The sequence below is a fragment of the Miscanthus floridulus genome, chromosome 10, assembly GCF_019320115.1.
Source record: "Miscanthus floridulus cultivar M001 chromosome 10, ASM1932011v1, whole genome shotgun sequence".
NCBI lineage: Eukaryota > Viridiplantae > Streptophyta > Magnoliopsida > Poales > Poaceae > Miscanthus > Miscanthus floridulus.
This window is the reverse complement of record NC_089589.1, coordinates 96,325,669-96,332,925: the sequence shown is the minus strand read 5'-3', so window position 1 is coordinate 96,332,925 and position 7,257 is coordinate 96,325,669. Positions and strand designations below refer to the sequence as shown.

The 7,257-nt window shown below is 48.1% G+C and overlaps 1 pseudogene; it reads right to left on the bottom strand.

The window, feature by feature from the left end:
- Positions 1–1,087: 1,087 nt before the first annotated feature.
- On the bottom strand, positions 1,088–1,930 carry LOC136485151 (norbelladine synthase-like; annotated as a pseudogene).
- Between the last annotated feature and the right edge of the window lie 5,327 nt (positions 1,931–7,257).

The window sequence follows — 7,257 nt, the reverse complement described above, 5'->3', positions numbered from 1 at the left end:
AGAAATTACAAAAAAAAGAGGGGGAGGGGGAGGTTTTGCCATTTGAATCTTTGAAGGGGATGGGTTTGAGAGGTGAGGTTGTGCCATCCCTAAAGTCTTTTCAAATTTTACCTATACAATTCTTTCACTAATTTTGGTTGTCATGTACATCTAGAGATGTAGAGACATGATGTTTGATATTTTTTTATCTTTTCTAGCAATTTAGACCGATTTTTTGCCCAATTTACTTGGCTCACATCAACTCAATTAAATTTGTATATTTATTTTTCCATTTTTGGTTCACAGTTTTTTATAGATTAGTTTTAAGCTCTAGATCTGGAATAATATTTATACCAGAAAAATAGACAATTCATTCACGAGTTACGTGTGAATAATATCTTGATGCAAATATATCGTTTCTCTTCAAAGACCATGTATGGATAGGTCATGGATGTACATGAAACGAAGACATGAAGCCTCCTATATACAAGATGTGAATGGTTTAATTGAAGCCGCTAAAAGACATGTTTTGATTAAGCAGACAAATGATACATATTGTCCCTGTTGTGACTGTTAAAACCATCTAAATACAATAAGATCGCACTTAGTAAGAAGGGGTTTCATGGAGAACTACATGATTTGGTATCATCATGGTGAGAGACGTACAGAAGCAAGCAACCAGAAAGGGGATTGCACGAAAAGTAATGGAGATAATGATACCCATCTTTTCATGACGCATAACGGTACACAAGATGATGATGCAGAAGGTAGTGGTGGAGAAGGCTGTGGTGGTGGTGGGGTGGGCGGGGGGGGGGGGGGGGGGGGGGGGGCAGACTTTGGTATCAGGCGGGCTTTCGTCAGCTGAGTTTGCTACTCCCGATGCTGGTTTCTTACATTAAGCTTGGTGGCTTTGTTTCCTTGAGCAAGATCTATGACGACTTTGTTATGTATTTATGCTTAGCTTCTCTGGTTAGTACCGATAATCTTTGGATTACCTGTGCTTTGGGACTTTGTGCAAAACTCTTCTACCTCTTAATAAAAAACGTGCCATGACACAGTCTAGAAAAAACACTATCATAAAAGCTGCCCCTAGGAGCTTTAGAACGGTGAATATGGTGGATTGCGCGCTGTAGTAGACCAAACCATACAAAATGTATTTGTGATTTGTACGAGCAGGATTACCCTTTACTACAATGTATTTATTATTTGAAACGCAACCAAATAGAACACGCAGAAACTGTAGTTCATTCGTCCCTCATGATGAACATAAACTCGACCCTTGAGATTTTTTTCAAGAGGTAGCGTGAGGCCGGGGCCTCGTTCTCCTTGGCATGCTCCGAAAATTTCTCAGCAGTTGCAGCCAAAGCTGCCATGCTCACCATAGCTGAGCTCTTGGTGTGCATTATCAACCTCATACTCGATAGTGGATCTTATCACTCACGAGTTGGGCCCTTTTGAAATGATCTCAAACCGTACCATGTAGTACAGGAACCCCAGCTTCAGAATGTCGCCTTCGATGACTTCTGCCTCCTTGATATAATTCTCATTGTCTACTTTGATGAACTTCTCCTTGTAACTCTGTAGTCCAGGAATCCCTAGCAAGTGCAGCAGAGCAATTAAAAGTTACTACAAGTACATACTATGTTAGCATATCCAGCAGCATCAATAATGTTTATTTGTGTGTGTCTTTATATAGACTTGATTTCTCTCACCAGGTGGAAATATTAGCTTGAGAATGGTACCAACACCGCCGTCGCCGCTGATGAGCTCGACCTTGTCGAGCACGTGCGGGAGCAGCTCCGGCAGGAGTTTCGCGGGGAGGAGCGTGCCGTAGATTGCCCACAGCTCGGAGGCCGGGACGTCGGTCTCGTGCTCATGGACCTTGCTCCCCTTCATCCCTAGTTCCTCGGCCTTTCAGCTGCGTGATGATTCTATTGTCTGAGTCGTGGTGTATTTGTTGGTGTATCGGCGTGTGGAAACCACCAAGCCCTCTGGTGTGCATATATAGGCAAGCCGGTGCAGCGTGAAAGATGCTCTCTTTGCTGCCTCGGATCTCCAAGAGGCTGTCATTTGGCTGCGTCTGGGGAGTATCTTGGCTCTCCCAACAAAAACAAAGAATTATCGAGAGAGAGTGAGAAAAGAGACGCACGCAAGCAGTGGCGGAGCCTGAAGTAAAATAAAGGGGGGGCCATTTATCAACTGAATCTACATGTACATAAGTAGTGAACAAAATTAATGCAAGTACTTAATAATTAAGCCACAGTGTACAAAATACATTTGACAATACAATAGCTGAGCATAAAAAATTCTATAAAAAAGCAACATAAGATATCGATTGACAACCCCAATATATATTACTCAATTAGCAATTCTAATACACATACTATGTAGAATTTATCGATTGAAAAATTAGGAAGGAAAAAAGATAGAAAAATCAACAAGACTCAAAACGGTGCATAGCAACAGAAGCAAAGAAAACAGACTAATGGAGTAACGGCTGAGCCGAGCAGGTGGGACCACTGGTAAATAAATTGCTTTTTTATTTTTTAGATTGAGGAAATGCTACACGATTTCTATGTCTATGTAGAGACATGCATGCCTGACCCTGGCTGCTGGCTTACAATCCATACAGACTTAGGGCGCATGCAAACGTACTGCTAGCTTGCAGACTTCACAGCTCATGCATGGACAGGGCCTTCAGCAAATCACGAAGGCAAGGGGGGGCCATGACCCACTATGGCCACCACGTAGCTCCGCCGGTGCACGCAAGCGACGCGCGGGAGCCATGCAATGTCTCAGAAAAGACGGCTGCGAACAACAGCCACCAGTCAATTACAAGACGCGACGCCAACGCCGCAGTCAGTGGCTGCCGCATCGTCGTCGTCGTCGTCTGCTCGCAGACAATTCATTCGTTCCTCCTTCGTTGCCTGCACTGACACTAGTGAATCAGTGATGCATGCCGCACGCCATGCATGGTCGTCGATAACCAACTGGCGAACAACAGTCACCAGTCAATTAAAGCCAGCAGTCAGTCTTCGTTCCACGGCAAGCGCTTGGACTTCCGTTCAGTGCCGAGCCTGCTTTCTCTCTCAATCTATCATCACCCATCAGCCGGCGACGGCCGTCGTCATCCCTCCTGCACGCATGCCCGGCGGCCTGGAAGCCGGCTGCTGGCCGGTTAGTTGCGACGAGTAGCAGTCAGTCACGGCTACACATGGACCATCATGATGCATGTCGTCGTTGATTGTTTTTCCGTGGGATGACGAACACATGCATGGAAGGTCGACTAGTTTTTTTTTAGGGGTTAGTTGCCTCAAATATTTGACTGCTCCTTTGTCTGTGGAGAAAATTGTATTTTTAGCAGCCTAAACAATGCACTTCGCAAAACTAGTATCTGAAACATTGCTTTCGTAAAAATAGCAGCCAAAACGATTGCTTCTTGTTTTCTTTACCATTTTCCCTTTTTTTCATCTTTATCTTTATTTCTCCTAAAATCTGCCACCGAAAGGATGAAACTGCCCATGTGCTAATTGAGAATTGAGATGCTAATTGATGTGAGATCCGCTGCCGCTGGGCAGCGCTGGTCGCTGGTGGCCACTGCAGGCCTGGGCGCTGGCTGGCTGCCAGCGCCTGCATGTGCCTGGATACATACAGTCCCGAACTCTGAAATGCTCCGGGGCTACTATCACACAAAATAAACATCACAGTAAACATAATTCAAATCCTGAAAAGTACATCAAATTAAGAACATTTTATATTTCATTTAAATAAAACATACATATTCTACGCTAAAAATTCAGTAAATAAAATAAAATCCTACAAGACTAGCTTCAGCGGGATGAGGATGACCCTCCATCGGGCTTTTTGCCAGGCTTGTAGTAGGGTCCTTTGCTAGGAAGCGCTCGGTCCGCTGTGTTAATTAAAAATATAGTTAGTTTCAACGGGTGATAGGAACAACGTAACTTCAAACAATGAAAGAAGGTTGATCAAGAAAACTATCATCACACAAACTTTTCTGTTCATTACCTTATTCTTGCACTCTTCTTTGTCAGCCCTATTAGCCGCATGGCGCTGCTCCCTCCAAGTCTTCACCGTCGTTACTGCCCCAATCGCCGACTTCACCGAGTTCGCAATCGCGGGCCATGGTGTTGTTGGTTAGGATATACTTGGCCAAAGCACTATGCTTTGGGCCAGATCTTCCGTCACTTGTGCGTGACATCCCCTCCGCGTGGTGCAGCAACTCGTGAATACTCCATGTTGGTGGTTTCTGTCGATGTAATACATCCGGCAGTCTACCGAGGGGTATGCCCACGGTAGTAGATGAATCGGTGAAGGTGTGCGTGAGGGAACCGGATGGTGACACAGAACGTAAGAGACAGCGATTAGACATGTTTAGGCCACTGACTTGGCGTAATTCCCTACGTCCTGTGTCTTTCGGTGGGTCGTATTGCGTATGATCAGATGAAAACGAGGGGGTCCCTACTCACCTTATATAGCTCGAGGGGTAGGGTTACTCTTTCTATCTTGATCGGTTTTACAAGATAGGAAGTTATAGATATTACGGGATCTAGTATATCCGAGCAGGTTTCCTAGATCACCGAAGATCTTCACGCGGTCTTGTGAGGCACGCCGACTTGTGTCGTGCTTCGCACGGCGTCATCTTGTAGGCTGGCCCTCCACTAGTGGCGTGGCCCATGCGCAGTCATGTGGGCTAGACCTCCCCTAGCGGCTTGGCCCATGTACAGCCCTGCTGGTATCGGGGGTTATACCCCCACAGCTAGTCCCTGAGCGCCTTGCATCCGTTGAGCAACACCGTCTTGAGCTTGTCCGAGCTGTTGAGCATGCGTTCGAGCTGTTCGTCTGGTCGCTGGAGCCGAGCACACTCGAAGCCAAGGTTTCTCAGAAGGATGTAAGGAGCTCAAGTAAAAAAATTTCAAGGTCTCCATCTTAGGTGAAGTGTGCCCACTTAGGTTCCGGGCGTCGAAGTTGGTCGCGTGGCGTCCTTGACTTAGTTAGCGCGGAAGAACTTAGCCGCCTTGAAGAGATCTAAGTCAAAGAAACAAGCACATTCACCGCAAGGTGAAGTGTGCCCACTTAGTCCCAGAGCCTAGCACTAGGTGAAGTAGTCTCGTGGTGCCAGGGTCCAAAGTAGTAGTCTTTAGGTGTTGAACCAGTTCCTAGCTTAGCTGAGAAAAATAGTACTGTCATCGCTAGATGACATGTACACACGTAGTCCCCGAGCCTGCTGGAAGATTACAAAGAAATCTTGTAGTAGGGTCAGAGAAAGAAAATATCGTGTCGTAGCAATGCTCAGCGTTGAATATCAATCTGCGTTTGACACGGTTTGATGCGGCGGCCCACTAGGCCCACTTAGCGGCCCAGCGGCGTGCGGAGATGTCGGGAGAGAATGCGGCGTGGCGGGCGTGGTTTCCCAAAAAACCCAGAAGGCGGAGGGTCAGGGGTCGAACCGTTATAAGAGCGCCGCGACCCCGACGCACATTCCCCACTTTCTCTCCGCCACTTCATATTCTTCCTCGTGCCCACACCACTTCGCCTGGTAGCTGCTCCGCCACTAGAGCAACCGCAAGCGCGCAGTCTCCTCCAGGCCATGGATCTGATAGATAGCACCCAAAACAAACCACGACGGTTCGAGTAGAGCATCACGCGAGCTCAATCGTGCCGAGGAATGAGTGGAGTCCATCAGCAACGAGGCAGCACTCAATCGGTTGGTGGAGGACGGCGTGCTGCCCGATAGGGTGACTATAGGATGGCGTCCGGCTCGTGGTGAGAGCTTTCTGACTCCTCATGGCGACAAATTAGTAGTTTTTGAAGATTATTTCTATCGTGGATTTGGTGTTCCAATCCATCCATTCCGGTGTGGATTGATTGACTATTACAAGATTAGTCTTTGTAATCTAGGCCCGAATTCCATCCTGGATGTCTCTGTCTTCATCCAATTCTGCAAAGCTTATCTTGGCATTCTTCCGCATTTTGATCTCTTCCGCCACTTCTTTTGTTTGAATGCCCGAGGGGATCTGGATCAAGGATCGTAGGCAGCGTGTACTTGCAGCTTCGGGATGGGATGGTTGGCCAATACATCGCCACCCTGTTGAACACAAATGTGAAGTATTAGGCACAACGATGGTTCTACATGCCACAGGGGGAACACTGTGTGGCATGCGACATTGATCATATTCCCATGAGCAACGCCAAATGGATGGAGAGACCTAGTGTCAATGGGATGGAGCAAGTGACAGAGCTATTGGCACTGATCGACCGGAGAAGGGTGGATGGGGTCATAGTAGAGACAAACATCACTTTTTAGTGATGCACGCCCAGCAAGGAGAGAGCACATCCTGGATATGAATTCTGGGGAGATACTAATGGGACCCGTGAGGTGCCCGAGCCGATTAACTGGGACAAAGTCATGCGGTGAATTGGATTGTTGTTTAACTTCGTGGGGCGTCGTATGATCGACGATCAGCAGATGGCCTTCAGTGTAGAGACCATCCCACCATGGGTAAGAGTCTTCTTTTTAGTTTTGCTTGATCCCTTATCTTTTGCAATATACTCATTCATTTTCCTGAAGATTATTGGGCAAGGTCAGGCGGTATACTTCTCAGCGGTGCCGTCAGCTGACTTGCCGAGGGGTGTTGATGCCCGGCCGAGCAGTTGTCAGCGTCGAACCAGCCTAGCGGCTGGTGGGGACAGCTCGGCCAACTAGAGTGGACGTCGTATGTCCACGAGAAGCTCTGGGGAAAGTGGCCTGCTGGTGAGGAGCCGTCCCTAAAAAGAAGAAAAATAGCTTGATCGTCTCACCATGAGGAGAGGCCGGTAAGCTTTGGAGTGTCCGCCCAACCTCAAAGATGGCGGGTGGTGCTGTCGACCTCATCGAACAATGAAGGACAAGCGGCGCCTCCTTCACCGAGGGCCGTGACGCCCCTGCCATCTCCGCCGGCTGGGGCGGAGACGCGCGAGAGGCGGCGAACGCAGGAGGCTGCAGCGACAATGCCCGACAGGACGTGGGCGGCACCAGCAGGAGCAGCTTGGGTGGCACCGTCAATGATAGCCTGGACGGCTACCGCAATCCCTGAGACCATACGGACGACTCTAGTGACTGCAACGTAAGCGACCACCGCAGTCCTAGAGACCACACGGGCGACTCCAGTGGCGGCGGTGGAGACGCCGGGTGGTTTGACTGCTGGGCAGACCAGTTCTTGGCAGGGACATAGGTTTTGAGCTATGTAGCAGGAGTCCTAGTTGTAAGTGCCTTATTTA